At 33.2% G+C, this 18,509-nt stretch overlaps 1 long non-coding RNA gene across 3 annotated transcripts in view; it reads left to right on the top strand.

Annotated features, from left to right (window-relative positions):
• The window catches only part of LOC104849208, a 34,094-nt gene that overhangs the window by 740 nt on the left and 14,845 nt on the right, over window positions 1-18,509 (top strand). Inside the window, exons 1-3 of one of the 3 annotated variants that reach the window (XR_776673.2) lie at window positions 13,909-14,061; window positions 14,642-14,720; window positions 16,671-16,846. This is a non-coding gene — a long non-coding RNA (uncharacterized LOC104849208). Of the gene's footprint in view, window positions 1-13,908; window positions 14,721-16,670; window positions 16,847-18,509 lie in introns of those variants that run through there. The other 2 variants (XR_004515816.1, XR_004515815.1) reach the window with 2 other exon arrangements.

Consider the following 18,509-nt stretch of genomic DNA (forward strand, 5'->3'; position numbering starts at 1 on the left):
TTTTACATATTCTTGGGGTGCATTCTAAAGTGTAAAACTCTTTTACTTCAAATGAGTCTTTATAACAATTACTGGGAGCAGAAGGTTTGGAAATAGCATTAGAAGGTAAGGAAAGGATAATAGAGGAGTAGAGCTTTTTGGAATAGATTTTCAGAATATATAAAATGAGGGGGAAAATGAAACTAAAGGGAATAGAAACATTTGAACCTCTAATTTTGGCAAAAGGAAATTAGCATTTTATAAAAGCAGCTCAGATGCTAAGTGCAGATTACAATTATGGCATATTTAAATAATTGTAATTGTGCAATGTTTAAGACTATATATTTATTTAGGTTTTAGATATTTACTGAGGACATCTGTTTCCTCAATCCTAATTTCTCATAAGACTTCTGCATTGCTTCTTTTTTTTTAAAGTAGTAGAATAACAGAAAAAAAAATTGAAACATCTAGCATTCTTGATTGGTTGGGGCTATTTCACTCCTTAGTGGTAGACAGGCCAAACATACAAATGCTATAAATGGTGTTTATTCTCGCAGTCAATATAATTGAATGTTAAAAGACTTTGATTAACATATTAGTATACACTACTTACCTTAGATCTTCAATGTTTGCTAAGCGTTGTAGTTTTACTTGGGAGTAAAATAACTACCATGAAATAGCCTTATTTTAAAAGGATTTTGTCTATGAGGAATGTAAATATACATATTTATTATTGACATATGGACACAGGACAAAGTATTTGATAGAAACTGAAAGGATTGGCATGCTGAGGACCCTGCCGAAAAGTACTATGTACACTCACCACTCCCATCTAAGCAGTGGTGGTAGTGAGAAGATGGGAGCATATACGGAGGTCCTCATTTGCTTAAAGAAATAGCAGAGTGAGACATCTGCACATGTCTGATATTCCACAAAGATTTGATGCTGTTTGACCAATAAATGAGATGAGATTTGCTGATGAACAGGCTTAAGAGGTGAACCCCTGCTAGCTCATGAAAAGATTTCCAGGCCACACCAAGGTATTTAGTTATATTATTTCTATAACCAACTGAGAGAAACAGTAGAATTGTATTCTGATTGGGTTCAGATGGAGATGAACAAATTGTGGGCTGGATAAAGAATGGAACAGACTGATCAAGGAAATCACAAATACTAACACAAACATATAGCCTGAGTTTTACTAATGTACAGTTACACAACTGGCGTGATTTCCACCTAGATGTGATTATTTCTAAAATCCTGTTTTTAGCATTAAATAATGATACTTTTCTAGAAAATAGAGCAGGTGTGACTTCCACAAATGTCAACAAGAAGGTTAACTGAAGTAATGTCTTTTGAAAATTATTTCAATAGCCCTCAAGTCCTCATTTAAAAATATAAAATATTAGGTTGAGTGTTCAATATATTATTTCGGTGAAATGCATTTTATTTAATTAATTTATTTACTTGGTTTTGGTCCCAGGGGTCAAACTCGGGTCTCTGTGTTTGTGAGACAGGCAGCAGAACCACTGAGCTAAATTCCCAGGCTCAGTAAAATGCCTTTTAAATGAAAGAAACAAACAAAAAAAAAGATTCAGTTTGGTTAGGTAGAATACTAGTTACTATCATAAGGTCAAATTTTAGAAAAGTTCACAAAAATATAATCATGGATTAGGCTGCATGGGAAAGCCATGCAACTTCTAAAACTAGGTATATCTGAATATAAGAGAGCCAAACATTGGTTTAACTAATTTATGCATAGATCTGGCTCACATTGGAAACTAGAGAAAAATAGCCTTTTCTGCTGCCTTCCTTTTCTAGTATTCAGTTTCTTTTTGTGATAGTAAGTTCATTTTCTGTACAGAAGATTTTGAATATTAATTAAAAAAAACAATTAATGTATTTGGAAGATAGTCTTATAACTAACTGACACTAAGACTCTTCTAGACACAATTCTATCTGCTGTTGCCAGAATAGGTAGGACAATATTTAAATAATGCATTTCTGTGAAAAGGAAATACATACATCAAAGTGCATGCTCTCAAGAGTTTGCAGTTTTTCCTTCACTGTTTAATTCAACCTCTTGGTATGAAGTAATTTTACATGAAAATAAAGTACAAATTAATTCTAAAATGCTTCAATACATTCATAGTAAATTGCTGACTTTGCATATAAGCTGAACAAAACCCCCCCCATAAATACTGGGTAATTCAGATTTAAAAAATACTAGATAGTTCGTGATTGCTATTCAAAGCACAGTAGGATTATCACTGTCAAACACAAGGTAGTGATGGAACTGCTATGTGGAGGAAGAGGCCTAGGAGAGGACTGTTGGATGCTGTGAGTCTGAGTGCTCTCGGCAGATGAAGATTTAAGGGTAGGTATAAATGTCCCAAGGGCCTAAGGGCACTCCAAAACTATCATCAAATGAGAAAATCTGGATCACATCATGGCAAAGATAATTAGATACTGGTGACCTGAAATACCTTTCTGTAAATAGAACAATTCTGCCTAAGCTATGTTTACAGAAGTGTTGTATTAATCAGATCATTATTCAAATTATCTTCTAGAACTATTTAGTTTCTGATAACGATTTGCTAATGTATACATACTACACTTCCACATTTAAACAGTTTTTGAAAGATTCTAATATTTTTCTTACAATATGAAGTTAATGTTATACTATTGAGAACAGTACATCAAGGAAGTTTCCAGGTATTATCAAATTCATTATTCTAATCACTCTTCCAAGAAGTTATTTTTTATTTGTAAGGATTATGAATACTATAGAGATAACAGCAAGAAAACAGAGCCCCAGAAAATAAGCAGTCAAATCTCTATAAAATATACTTACCTCCTTTGCATTAGTAATCACCTTATCCCCAGTAAACATAAAATAATAATCAATATTTATTATTTCATGTGTAGGATCATGATCAGGGCTTCTGGACAAGGTGGCAATATTAGGATTTAAAATTACTTCCTTCATTTTTCAAATCACATCAAAATGCAATAAAAATAGTAACAAAATTTCAGACATTTCAGAACATAGATTGAAAAATATCTACAGAGAAAAATATTTTGAAGATTTTTATGAGGTTTATAGTATGTACAATATTATTCAAGTGGAACTAAAAACAGGGATAAAGGATCAGAATCACAATCCTTGTATAGAAAGTCAGGCTATTGTAGAAGTGAGTGTTAGAAGTTAACCCAAAAGAAAATGGGAAAAAAAAATCCAACCTCAGAGTCAGCAAGATCTGGTAGTAGGAGCAAGCCTTAGGGATAGTACCTAGATAATTAATTGCAAGACATCTAGATCTAGGCCAGCACAGGCTTTGTGTACACAGCAAAACTGCTGAGGTCTTTGCTGCAGGAAAAGCTTAGTAAACACTGCTCTATATTAACTGTGAGATGCAGGTTGCTTTCGGATCTTAGACTCTTAGAATGTGCATTAATAGAAAAGGGAAGAAGAATTGATTGTTAGGTATTTGAAACACAATAGGCCGAGGGAAGCATATTACAATGAGGGATAAGCAGTTGTACCCAACAGAAAAGTTTGCTAAAATTCCTTGTCTCTAGGAAAGAATCTTGCTTAGTAAGGCAAGTAGAAGAGAGTTCAGTTTTACCTGGATTAAGCCAACCCATTTATCATGATGAAAAAATTGTCTACACAGTCTGTCTATATATCCACAGAGTCATATTGAAACTCCCTGAAAAACAACAAATTCCCATAGCTAGTGAGTAGTTCCTTCCTTCCTTCTTACCCACACCAAGTTATACTTATCTCTATTTCCTTATCTACCTATTTGTCCATCCTTCCATATAATGCCTAGATACTAACAATTATCGATCAAGCAACATTCATGTTAGTATTCTTGTACATATGAATAATATGAACATATACAAAAAGGAGAGTAGGGATCACCATACATGTATGAGAATCTAACATAATGAAACAAATGCACTTCAGAAGAAAATCTCAATGATAGTAGAAATTGTGCTAACATTAAAAAAAACTTAAAAAATTGAATTTTTAAAAGTACTGTCAGAAAGAGTCAAGAGACTAGTATTTCCTAAAATGTAAGAGGGGACACGCTCCTGTAGAATAGAAGCAATAAGAATTAGTAAATTTCTCAATGTTGAAATATATTTACTAAAATTAAAAAGATAATGATAGAGGGCTGGGGATTTTGCTCAGAAGAGCAAAGCCCTGAGTTCAATACCTGATAAAAATAAAATCATCATCATCATCATCATCATAATAATAATAGAGATTGAATATTACTAAGAAGTCAGTACTTTGTAAAATAAAATCGACTTTGACCTTGATCAAATAATTAAAATGACAAAAATTATTATACAAAATTAAAAAGAAAAACATCATTGATACTATTTAGTAATTGCTGGTAGACAGAAAATAAAAATATATAGGTGGGAAATAATAATACACAATTATGTATTCAACACCACAAAAATTAATTTTCTCTTCAAACTCAGGGAAAATCAAGAAATATATGCTTGGAAAATAAATAAATAGATGCACTTCGGTGAAAATTGTAAATACAAATTATAAATATAAATTAAAATAAAAGAAATTCAATGATATAAAGAACAAACACAATAGTTGTATTAGAGAATAGAAACTGAAAAGAAAAATTATTTTTACAGTGTAATTACTGGCATAAAATGACTGTCTATTCAAGATTGCAAGAACATAATCTGAAGGTAGAAAGTCATATTAATTCAAGCAAATATTCAAATATAAAGATACAATCAAGACATTTGTTATGGTTTGGGTCTAGATGGCCCTTAAAGCCTTATGTGGTCATAGGTGGCTGAATCTAGAGTGTGTGATGCTAGGGTTGAAGACACAGAATTACTAAACCACTACACATGAGTGACTGCTTTGGCAACGCCCTAATCCTGGTATCTGCATAAGACAAAAGGGGCAGAAAGACACTGTTAAGGCCCCTTTGTTGCTTTTGCTACCTTGTGGAAACCATGAACTTCTCTGCTGAGCCATCTGCCTTTGCAGCCAGCTGATGATGTACTGAAATCTCTATTAACTGTGAGCTAAATAAACCTTTTCCTTCTCTAACTTTGGGTAGTGAGTATTTTGTCTCAGCAACAAGAGAAAAGTAACTAACATGATATCATAAACCTAAAACAACAAACAAACTTGGAAAGAGTTCTACTCAATGCAGTTTCTTAAAAAATATATCCATCCATCTTAGCAAATTAAAATATCCATATAATACAGAAAAAATATAGGTGAACAAATTACCAGGAAAAGCTGTTGTTGCTCAAAAACTCAGGAGGATGTATATTGGTGTCTAAATAATTACTGATAATGTAGTTGTGATTTTAATGCAAATATTAAAGTGTTCCAACTGAAAGTAGTATGTGCAAGTAGTAACCATTGAAATCTTACAGATAGCTTTAATAAATCATATTTTCAGACTGTCTGGTAAATAAAGTAGACTTCAGTAAATGTTTTACAGACTTAAAAGCCTTTACCTGGTAGAAGTGGCAAGTTGGTTGTGACACTGGAGTGACAGGATTCTTTAATACTGAATCCATATATACAAACAGATTAATTAGTATAACAAAATAAAAATCACAAAATATACATCCTACAAAACTAGATCCAAGTATCCAAGTATTCCATGAATATCAAAATGAAAGAAGTTGAGATACTAATATGGTCATGTTCAAATCAAGAGAATAGAAAAGGCAAAATTTAGATGAACCGTTGTATTATGGACCACGACAGACATTCACTTCCCAAATTACAGAATTTCATTTATGAATTGAAATTCAGGAAGCCAAAACAACATCTGCAAAATTGACAACAGACTTTGCAGGTTCACAATCATGAATGAGAGCAGAAGACCACAAAAAGTTTTAGAAATGCTTTAGCTAGACTTGATCTAAAATCTCTAATAACTGGATCAAGTTTCCTTTCTATAAATTCTCAATGAAATGATATGATCAGTTGTATTTTGTTTTCTGAGAAATATTTATTTCACTTGCCCATTTTTGGTTGGATATTTCATTTTAGGTGGATCTAATATTTTGAGTTCATTATATATTCTAGATAATTAGTACCTTGTCTGAGAAAAAGCTGGAAAAATTTATTTCACTTGTCAGTCAGGTTTTCTATTCACTCAGTAGATTATTTCCTTTGCTGTGCAGAAACATTTTGATTTGACATAATCCAGGTGTTGATTCTTGCTGTTATTTCTTGGGCTATTGAGTTCTGTTAGGAAAGTCCTTGCCTACATCATTGGCTTCAAAAATTTTAGCTATTTCATCTTCCAGTAGATTGTTTTGTTTTAATATTTAGACCTTTGATCTATTTGATTTTATTTTAGCACAAGTTGAAAGATATGGGTTCAGCTTCCATCTTCTGAATATGGATATCTTGTTTTCCCAGCACCATTTGCTAAAGAGGTTATCTTTCCTCAAATTATGTTTTTGACCCACTTGTGAAAGATCAAATCCCTGACTATATCTAGGGTTATTTCTGGATCCTCTATTCTGTTCTGTTGATCCACAGGCCTGTTGTTTTGCACATACCACTGTGGCAGCTTTATTCAAGGGTGGCTTTGTAATGTACTAATGTGAAGTCAAGTATTATGATTTCTCTGGCTTTGCTCTTGTTGCCCATGATGCTCAACACAATTCATAATTGTTAAATATTGAAAGCAGCACATACATGCAATCAGAAGAGACCTAGAATAGCAAAAATCAATTCTAGGCAATGGAAACATGGCAGACGAAAGACAGGCTCTTTTATAAAAGGTGTGGGAAAAATTGGTTTTCAACTAGTCAAAGATTAAAACTAGACCCTTATCCTTCACCATGCACTAGAATAAAATACAAGTGAATTAAAGTCATAAATATTAAAACAGAAACACTATACTTGCTGGAGGATAAGTTAGGTAGAACTCTTGAAGTTATTGGCATAGGAATAGAGTTTACGAACAAATACTCAGTAGCATGGGAACTAGCACAAAGAATCAACAACTGGGATCTCATCTTTTAAAAAAGCTTCTGCACTGCCAAAGAAATAACAAGCAGAGCTAAGAGACAACCCATAATGTGAGAAAAATTTTTGAACATCCATCCCTCAGACAAAGATCTACTATCTAGAATACATACAGAGCTAAAAAAAAATCAGACCCCAACCATAAAGACCCAGTTAAAAAATGGATATATAAAATGAACAGACCTTTCTCAAACAAAGAAGTAAAAGTAGCAAATAAACATGTGAAAAAATGTCCCACATAACTGGTCATTTGAGAGATGCAGATGAAAACAGCACTAAGATTCAACATCATCCCAGAAAGAATGGCTGCTATCAAGAAATCAACCAATAACAAATGCTGGCGGGGTTGTAGAGAGGCAGGAATCCTTCTCCATTGTTGGTGGGGATGCAGACTGGTGTGACCACTGTGGAAATCAATATGAAGATACCTCAAAAACCTAGGATTAGCAGTCTCATTTGACCTAGTGAGTCCTCTGCTGAGTAGCTTCCAAAAAGAATTTGAAAAAATCATACTACAGTGATATATGCTCACCCATGTTTATAGTGGCCCCGTATGTAATAGCTGAAACTTGGAAACAGCCCATTTGCCAATCAAATGAAGACTGGATAAAGATGTGTTATGAAAAATAAAATGGATTTAAAAATCAATAGCCTGCTTGTACACAAATAACAGACTCACTGAGAGAGAAATTAGGGAAACAATTCCTTTCAAAATAGCAACTAAAAAAAAAAAAGAAGTAGCTAGGAATCAATCTAATGAAAGAAGCAAAAGACCTCTACACTGAAAACTACAGCACTCTGAAAAAAGAAATCAAAGAGGATGTAAGAAAATGGAAAGATATCCCCCTGCTCCTGAGTAGAAAGAATCAACATAGTGAAAATGGTCATACTACTAAAACTGCTATACAGATTCAATACAGTGTCAATTGAAATTCCAACACTATATTTCACAGAACTAGAAAAAATAATTCAAAAATTCAGTTGGAACCATAAGAGACCTAGAATAGCAAAAGGCATCCTAGGCAACAGACACATGGCAGTATAACAATTTCAAATTTGAAACTATACTACAAAGCCACTATGATAAAAACAGCATGGTACTGGCAAAGAAACAGACCTGAGGATCAGTGGAATAGATTGGAAGATACAAAAATAACTCCAGATGTACTCAGCTACTTCATCTTTGACAAAGGAACCAACAATCCTCAGTGGAGGAAAGATAGCTTCCTTAATAAATGGTGTTGGAAAAACTGGATTTTAAATTGCCAAAGATTGAAACAAGACCTTTATTTTTCACCATGCACTAAATTAAAATCCAAGTGGATTAAAGATCTATGTATTTAAAAAGTCACTAAACTTGCTGGAAGATAAATTAGCCAGAACTCTTGAAGACATTGGCATAGGAAAAGACTTTATGAACAAATCCTCAGTAGCACAGGAATTAGCAGATAGAATCAACAACTGGGATCTCATCTTATGAAGAAACTTCTGCACTGCAAAAGAAACCATCAATAGAAGTAAGAGACAATCTACAATGTGGGAAAAACTTTTTACCAGCTGCTCCTCAGACAAAGGACTATTATCTAGAATGTATAAATAACTCAAAAATCAGCCCCCCCAATCATAAAGACCTGATTCAAAAATGGGCATCTGAAATGAACAGACATTTCTCAGACAAAGAAGTAAAAGCAGCAAGTAAATATATGAAAAAATGTTCCACATCACTGGTCATTCGAGAGATGCAGATAAAAACAACACTAAGTTCCACCTCGCCCCACAAAGAATGGCAGCTATCAAAAAAATCAACCAATTACAAATGTTGGCAAGGTTTTGGGGAGAAAGGAACCCTTCTCCATTGTTGGTGGGAACACAGACTGGTGCAATCACTATGGAAATCAATACGGAGATACCTCAAAGAATTAGGATTAGAGGTTCCATTTGACCCAGCCATCTCTCTGCTGGGTATCTTTCCAAAAGAATCATATCACAGTGATATATGAACACCCATGTTTATGGCAGCACAGTTTGTAATAGCTAAAACTTGGAAACAGCCCATTTGCCTATCAGTTGGAGACTGGATAAAGAAGATGTGGTTTTTCTATAAAATGCAATACTACGCGGCCATAAAGAATGATAAATTAGAGTCATTCTTAGGAAAATGGATGCATATTGAGGATATGCTCATAATTGAAATAAATAAATCATACATGTATAAATACCAAAAAGTTTCTCTGGTGTGAAAAACTATAATTGTATATAAGATCCTAATGAGATAAATGACAATGTGAAATAGGAAGAAAAGGAGTAAAGATGTAAGGGAAGTGGGAAGGGTAGGAAAAGGAAATAAGGGAAAAATATGAGAAAGTGAAAAAATGGAAATAAAATATTTGTAAATAGGAAAGGGAGGAGGTGGTGAAGGGAGGGCGAGGGAAAAGGAAAAAAAATAAGGACCAAGATCTGTCATGTAAAGGTACAAGATCCCAATGATAAATGTAACTGTACTGTATACTTAAAATTTACCAATAAACTCAATGAGAAAAAAAAGATGGACAGATAAAGGAAATGTGCTGTTATACATGATACAATATTAATCAATTTTAGAAGAATATAAATTTGAGATACTTGTAGGAAAATGGATCCATCTTGGAAGCACACTAAGTGAAATGAATCAGACATGTAAGTTTAAATGCCATAAGTTTTCTTTCATTTGAGTAATAAAAGAACAAATAAAGAGCAAGATAAAAAAGAGTTAGATATTTTGCTAATAGAAGGGAACCAAGAGAATGAGGGTATGGGAAGAAGAGAGGAGAATGTAAAAGAGGGAGTGTGAAAAGATCTAAGAAGTGTCACGTTCATGTTTTTAGCAGCCATAGTGAATGCAATTGTTATGTGTCGAAAATATGAGCTACAAAAAATAGCACTTATGGTGAAAATGGGGAAAGGAGATAGAGAAAGAGAGAGAGGAGGGGAGGCAAAGGGGAATAGGGCATGAAAAGAATCAAGATCTGTGACGTACATATGAACCTATACCCTCAAATGAATGCAAACACCATGTACTGCAAAGATAGACTGATAAAATTTAAAAGTTGATAGAATGCAAATTGAACATGACTCAGAATCTAAGACAGAGGAAAGAAAAAGTTTAAGTGAAGGACAGAAGTGAAGCAGGCTGTTCTCTCTATTGAGAAACCACTAAAACAAAACACTTCTTGATAACAAAGAGAAAGCTTCCCACTGTGGAAGTGAAAATGCTATACTTGCTTACTCCAAGAAATTGTACATGTACCTCTTTCTGAAAGTGCAAGTAAATTCCCTCTTAATTAACAGAAACTTTAAAAAGGACTGCAGTCATTTGTCATATAAAATATAAGAAAGAAAATAATGTATCTTGATACAGACATTCTAGAAATATATGCCAACAAGGCGGAGGATAATGCGTGGAAAAGTGGATTGAAACACAAAAGCACAAGAGTTTATAATATGACGCATTTAAAAGAACAAATTATATGTCAGTTTGCAGGATGCCATGAAACTAACTGCATATTTGTACCAGGAATGTATAAAAGAAAATAACCACGCTTTCATGCTGTACACTGTATAATATCTTAGAGTGGAAAAAAATTGATGAGGCAACATTATGCTACATTTATTACTATATATACTGTATCTATACTACCTCTACTGCTATATATAGTAAAATTTTCACTAAGAGATGCAAAAGGAAAAATAAAATCTCTGTATTTTGAAAATTCTAATGATATAATGAGTCAGTTCAACAATCACTGATGACTGCCTAGTTCATTATGTGAAACTGCACCTACCACAAATTTCACAGAATTACAAATATGCATTATATTTTGTATTTGCAAATATATAATATTCCCTATAAATTATGATTCCTCCAAACATCCAACATCTCTAGATTTAGCTATTATTGAAGATGCAGTAGAAGAGGAATGCTAAGTAATATTATGGGGTGTAATCAGGAAAATACGAGATATGAGATAATTTACATGGAAAGGTGACATAGTTTCTTTAATGAAAGGAAAAACTGAATTTTAACCAAAAAAGAATGAGTATCTGTATCCTAAAAGAGTCCTAAGAAACACAGACTCATGAAATGGGCATACCTTGTTTAACTTATGCTTTTCACAAGCCAACTTTTAAAAATGGAAGGGCATGAGCGTAGATGGGAAGGAGGGGAGGGGAAAGGGAAACAAAGAGGATTAAGAGAAAGATGTCCAGCAGAAGGATAGCTGGGTACCTTTCCAAATAATTAAAAAAAGTATACTACAGTGATATATGCACACCCATGTGTATAGTGGCACAGTATGAGATAACTAAAACTTGGAAACAGCCCAATTGCCCATCACTTGGAGACTGGATAAAGAAGATGTGGTTTTTCTATAAAACAGAATACTGCTCAGCCATAAAGACTGAAAAACTAGAGTCATTCATAGGAAAATGGATGCATATTGAGGCCATACTCTTAAATGAAATAAGTAAGTCATACATGTGTAAATACCGAATAGTTTCTCTGGTGTGAAAAATTAAGGGTGTAAATAAGATCAAAATTGTATAACTGACAATGTGAAATAGGAAGCAAAGGGCTAAAACTGTAGGGAATGTGGGATGGGTAGGGGAAAGGGGGGAAAGGGAAAAGAAAAAATAAGAGAAAAGGAAAAAAGTGGAAGCAAAGTCATTGTAAATAGGGAAGGATGGAGGGAGTAAAGGGAGGGAAGGGGTATGGGGAAAATATGAGAACCAAGACCTGTCATGTAAAGGTACAAGATCCCAGTGATGAATGTAACCATGCTGTATACCTAAAATGTACCAATAAATTCAATGGAAAAAAAATCAAGAGTTGCCTGTGTACATGTACCAATCTTCCGCAATGAATATATTTATTATATATTGCAAACATGTATAAATAAAAAAGAGAAACATTTGAGCATTCATATAAAAGAAAATCACCGTAAATATTCCCCTGCTCTTTTAAATTAATGAAGTAATCGATAGTTACTGTTCATTTATATTGCTATAAAGTAGAAAGATCAGTTCTTCAGATATGTCACCTTCACTTCATGTAAGCTTACTCAATGTGTACTACTTTGCTGAGTCTCAACTTTTCCATAATTGGAGGCAAGCTCTCTGTACTTGTGTTTTTCAAAATTAGTTTTTTGATGGTTGCAAGTAGTAAAAAAATGAATCATAGCTTTAGAATCCAAAAATATATACACACTCATATAACACATAATATATATGAAATAAATATTTCATTAAATATTATTTATGGTTTTCTGGTGGATTAGTTAATAGTCAACTTGAGTGAGAATTCACAGCCGACCTGAGTCAGTGTGGCTCCAGGCATGGAAGACCCTTCTGAGGATTGTTGCCAGAATGGTATAAAAGGAGAACAGGAAGGGACAATTGTATGCTGCCGATATTCTGGAAGAAGTTGCTTCGTGACAGTTTTTTCTTTAAGGGAGCTTTGGCTGCAGTCTTCCTTCAGAGGAGCCTCAATCCTCGTCTTATCTTGGACGTCATCTCTTGGTTTCCAGTGCAGAGCACTCAGCCTTCCAGGCCAGGTCTTTCATCCCAGTGGTGCAGAATTTCTGACTTCCACCACTGGCCCTTGGGCCTTCCCAGTGCAGATCCCTGCTATGGACTGGACAGGACATTGCCCTGGACTCCAAGCCCTGGAATGCATCCTTCTGGTCTCTAGCACGCAGACAGACATTTGCACTCTTCTTCATCTGACTGTAGTAAGCATTGACCACTACCATATGTAATGCATTTTATTTTCCTGCCTGTTTTAATTCTCCTGTCTTTATAAAATGATTTTTATTTCTAAATTGTTTACCCCTTAATTAAAAAGATTATTACCCAAGCTTGAGAATTGCTAGCTATCACATTTTCCCCATTGCTTAAAATCTATAAATATTCATGTATAGTGTTAAATTTTATGTATTTTTAATCAAGTTTAGAAATATTTAGAAGTAATAGAATAAACATTTCTCTAAAGAATAAAATAAAGCTAACTAAAGTAACATTTAGTGCTGGAATTTTTAACACCTTGAAGTAATATAGATAGGAATTATAAATAAAGGTGAACTAACTAGATTACAAAGTAAGGAAAGAGTAGAACTGAAAAAGGTCTAATTGTTTATTTAGAAAGCATTAAGATAATTCATCACTTGCACAATAAAATTGTAAATATTATATCAAATAAAGCATTTGTAAATAAAAAGCAACCATGGAAATCCATGTTAGTCTATTTTGGCAATTCTTTTGATAAACTGCAGTATTAACTGAAATGAATAATTCTTAGCTAAGTATAAACTGTCAAACTGAAATAAGACATCAAGATATAGAAAAAATTATTCAGAAAAATTCTAATAGAAATGATCAACTACTAAAAATGTTAATATAAGGATTTATAGGTAAATATAAAATTATCTCAAACTTCCTAGAAGTTGCTCTTTTTACCCTTTATGTGTTCCCAAATAGAGGGAAGAATGAAATGTTTTAAAAGATAGCACTGAACCTAAAGCTTGATGATGACAGTAATAAAAGCAAAATTATAGTCCAGTGATCTTTAGAAACTAAAACACAACCGGCTTAAATGAAGTCTGGAGAAACTGCAGTTAGACTAATTTCAATGAAGACTGTACCCTAAACGCATGAAACTGGGATAACAAGAGAAATTTAAAAAACAAAATATATATCAATATATATAAAATCAAGGTAAGTATAATATTTTAGCAATGCTATTTAACAACCAATCATTTAAACAATTTAATATTTATTGCTACCAATGAAGCAAAAAAAAAGAAAAAAGTGTATTATTTTTATACATACAACCGTGCCTCATGACTTGATGATAAGCACCACAGATAAGTTAACACAAAGTAACTTATACATCATAATACTATGTCATGCATCTTTTATTCAGTTCACCAGTTTTGACCTGTTCTGAACTCTGGTCTCTGCCACTAGGATATCAGCAGAAGGAGAGTGAGGTGCAGGTATTTGTGTCACTGATCTCTTCTCTGTGTGGGCTTGGTTCTGTCCCTCAACAGTTAGTCACTGTCCTCCCCAAGTTGAGATTTTGGTAGTATTAGTATATTTCTTTAGATATCATTTATCTATCTCTGTCTAATGAATCATATCAGTTAATGTCTGGCACAAATGTTTATCAATAACATTTATTAATAAACATGTATAAACTCACAATTTCTGTGAGTCAGGAATCCAGTGTTGGTTTTCTTCGATGTCTTTGTCTCGGGGTCTTTCATGAGATTGTGGTCAAGCTGTTGGCCAGGGCTTCCCTAGTCAAGACTCACCAGAGTTGAGACGTCTTTTCAAGATGGTTATTGGCAGGCTTCAGTCCCATGAAAGCTGTAAGATGGAGTGCCTCGGGTCTCACCAAAAGGGCCATGTGGATGCCTCCATGGGCTTCTCATAACATGGTACCTGAGTTCTCCAAGTTCAAATTACAGCAGACAGCAGTAGTGAGGGAGAGAACCAGAATAAGGACCACAGGCAAATTAAAAATAATCTTTGATATAGGATGTCATCATTTTTTTTTCATTATTCACTCATTAGAAGTGACTTACAAAGTGCAGCCCATACTCAAGAGAAAATGAACGCATACGGATCTGAATACCAGAGGAGGACCTGTGAGGTTCGTTTCTTTCCTTTTATTCTAACACTATAGTGAGTGATAACTTTCCATGCGATGCCTACCCTAATTTCCTGTACTAACCTTCATGTCTCAGCTATATTTCGCTATTTAAAGATGAAGTCCAGGCTGGGGATTTAACTCAGTGGTTCCACCACCTGCCTGGCAACCATGAGGACCCAAGTTCGATCCCCGGTACCAAAAACAAAACAAAACAAAACAAAAGATGAAGTCCAGTTGAATTATCCAAATAAGAGTGTGTCATCTTTCCTCTTGGTCGACGCTGACATTTGTACATAAGGGTTTCATTAAAAAATCATATATAATTATGAATAATGTAACATTAAGAAATATAGCTTTATGAAAATGGGTTTTTAAAATCAAATTGTTCAAATACTTTTATGCTTATAAATTCATTTCACTTAACTAGCACATGCAGGAGATGTAGAGCTTACTATTTTTTCATTATACTTAGTAGGTATTTCTTCAATTTTAAGAGCTATTGGTTTTAACGAAACAATTATTAAGATAAAAAAAATCGGTTGTATATTCATTTATCATACATGTTTTCTAGATAATTCATATATTATGAACATTTTACATGCAAATTAATATTCAATAGTAGGAGGAAATTCTATTACATGGATATTCAGATATTTACCCTATCTCTTCTATTAGGCATTTAATTTAGTTTGTTTCCATTTTTCTTCTTTATCATGGACAAAACAGTCCTGTGGTAAATATTGAAATGATACAGCTGGATCAGAGGATAAATGCATATTTAAAGCTTGATATAGAGCAAATACGAGTGACTATTTTTAGTTATTTTAATAATATTGCATATTATCTTTCTGTAATGTTTCGATTTTGTATTGAAAACATTTCCATTGTATTACATTACATTTTTGAGAGATTGATCAATTTTTTGGCAGGCTATTTGTTGTTTTAGGTGTTAGGAAAGTGCCTATAGATGCTTATTTTTCTTTTTGATCTCTTAAAGTCCTTAAATTTATTGAAAATATCTGTCAGACATTTTGATACTATTCCCTAATTTTTCATTTTATTTTCTTGATTTTATGAGCATATATACATTAAGGTAGCTTTGAAATTTTTTAAGTTCAAATCTGTCAATCTGTTTTATAGCATATCTTTATATTTCAAGTTAATAACTTTTTACCTGCAAGAAATGTTCACATATTTTCTTCTAATATTTTTATAATTTAGTACAAGGAATATAAAACTTTAAATTTGCTCTTTATTCAGTGAAAGTCATCATCAATTTTGATGTTCATGCCAAAAATTTATTTTTCTAAATACTCTATTCTTCTTTGTACCTCTTTTCTGCATCTGATAAAGGTCTAGTGTATTCACATCTTCATTGTTTTTCTTTACATCACTGAGTAGAAACGCTGTCAATGTTAGAAGATAATATGAGATCACTTTTCGATGGATGTGGACTTTTAACATGAATGCTAAATTTCCAGCGTAATTAACTTCAAATAGCTGTTGATTTTTACTACTCTATATTCTACTGCAGTGGCCATAGCAATCTAATCATAAGGTGGTTTGAAAATAAGTGTCCTTAAATGTTCACATATGAAAATGTGGATTGGTATCCAAAGGTTTTTTGTTGTTGTTGTTCTTGTTTTTTGTTATTTTTAGAGCAAATCATATGGATGACTAATCAAAACTCTACAGCCTACAAATAGATCAAGGTGGATGTCACATCTTCCACTGAAGGAAATTGCCAAGTGACAAACTTAAGGAATATTAATTTTAAAGTTTGTCAATCAACTCTATAAATATTCATATAGCAAAACAGCACAATCAGTTATTTTTGGTATTCTACTGGGTCTTGAATTCATAACACTCACTTCAAGTCTGTTCACATAAACACCTTGCTTGCTCCAGTGCTGCTCATCTTCGAATAATTTGTGCTCTTTCCTACTACAGGTATGGGAGCAGACACCACTCATCTGACAAGCTGGATCTTTGTGTCATCAACAAAAAACATTCTTTGCAAAGATTTCAGGGACACATGAAAATCAAGTTCAGGGATGTCATTAGAAAGATGAAAGGATTGAGAAAACAAGGGTTTACTCAGGAAGATCGCTAAGGTCAATTGCAAGGTAAGAATCTCAGATAGATTGTGTCACCTGTGTGGCTTGATGTTGCTGATTTAAATGGTGGTGATAGTCAGAAATAATAGTAAGTGTACAAATTTGCTAATATCTGAAAGGATTTGGGCTTAATCTGGGAAGAAGCATAATGGTTCAGACTCAGGACGATAGAGTTTTAAATTTTATATCTACTTATCAGACCAGGGAAGTGTTCCTATGTATATTTTAGCCTCTAATAAATAGCTATACAATATATTATTTTTTCATATAATATTGTTAATATTCAGATGAGGTACTCTAAAGGGTGGAGAGAATCACATATTCTCATATTTTGTAGAAGAAAATAAGAATTCTCATTAATTTCTCCTCTACCATTTAATAATTGATGAATTAAAAAACATTTGAGTTCTAAAATTTGTTCTGTTACTAGTCTGCATGTCTCAAGTGAATTTGGCTTAGGTAGTCTTAGTTTTGATAAATTGATCTGTGACTGTATTTTACTTAGGTCAGTGGTCTCACTCTTCATACATGCCCTAACCTAAAGGAATAGTATCTGATAGAAGTCTAGTGTCAAATAGGAAGAAAAGGGCTAAAGGTGTAGGGGAAGTGAGAAGAGTAGGGGAAAAGAAATAAGGGAAAAGAAAAAATATGAGAAAATGAAAAAATGGAAATAAAGTGTTTGTAAATAGGGAAGAGAGGAGGGAGTGAAGGGAGGGCAGGGGCAAGGGGAAAAAATGAGAACCAAGACCTGTCATGTAGAGGTACAAGATCCCAATGATGAATGTAACTGTACTGTACACCTAAAATGTACCAATAAACTCAATGAGAAAAAACGAAGTATAGTGTGTAACACAATCTTAACTATTCCAGTAGCCACATTAAAAAATTAAAAGAACTAAAACTAATGTAATACTATGCATAATATAGTCCAATGTATACAAAACTGAATCATTTTAGTGCATTTTCATTAAGTTTATGCATTGTCTTACTTTAATTACTTTATATATTTCTGCTTTATCTTCTTTTTTGGCTAACTGCAAAGATTATTTTGTTATTGTTATATTTTTACATTGGTTTTATCACCTCCTGCATAATATAGAAGCCCTACAGTAGAATACTTGTTTCCTCTTCTCTCAGCCTTTACATTATTTTATAAAATATACAAAATTTATATTTACACTTTACATGTACTAAATTCATCAATATGTTGAAATTATTTTTTTAAAGAGACTATTTTATTTAAAGACTCAGATTAACAGATTTGAACTTGTAATATTTTGAAAGGGTTTAAATTACTAGACTACAATGATATGTGTAAATCCATGTCTTCGTCTTACTTTCGTGTTCTTCATTCCTCTGTAAAGATCTATGCCACATTTAGTGTCACTTAGCTTCAGCTTAAAGGAGTCTCACAGCTATGAAAACAAACCAACATGTTGGTCCACTCTCAAATTAGCAGTGGTAACCTTCTTTCACTCTCTACCTGAAGCCTAAGTCGATTGAGGAATCTCTTCTACCGTGCCCAGAATTATCATCCTAAAAGACTCTGATAAAACTGCAACTTTTCTGTTAGTATTTTAGAGACCTATCTTCTAAAATCAAAACTTCGTGTCATCTTCACTCTCATATTACAGCTTCAGTTTGGGTGATTTTATATGGCATTTTCAAGATA

This window comes from Fukomys damarensis, unplaced genomic scaffold, assembly GCF_012274545.1.
Source record: "Fukomys damarensis isolate Sample0158 unplaced genomic scaffold, DMR_v1.0_HiC HiC_scaffold_5, whole genome shotgun sequence".
NCBI classification, from domain to species: Eukaryota; Metazoa; Chordata; class Mammalia; order Rodentia; family Bathyergidae; genus Fukomys; species Fukomys damarensis.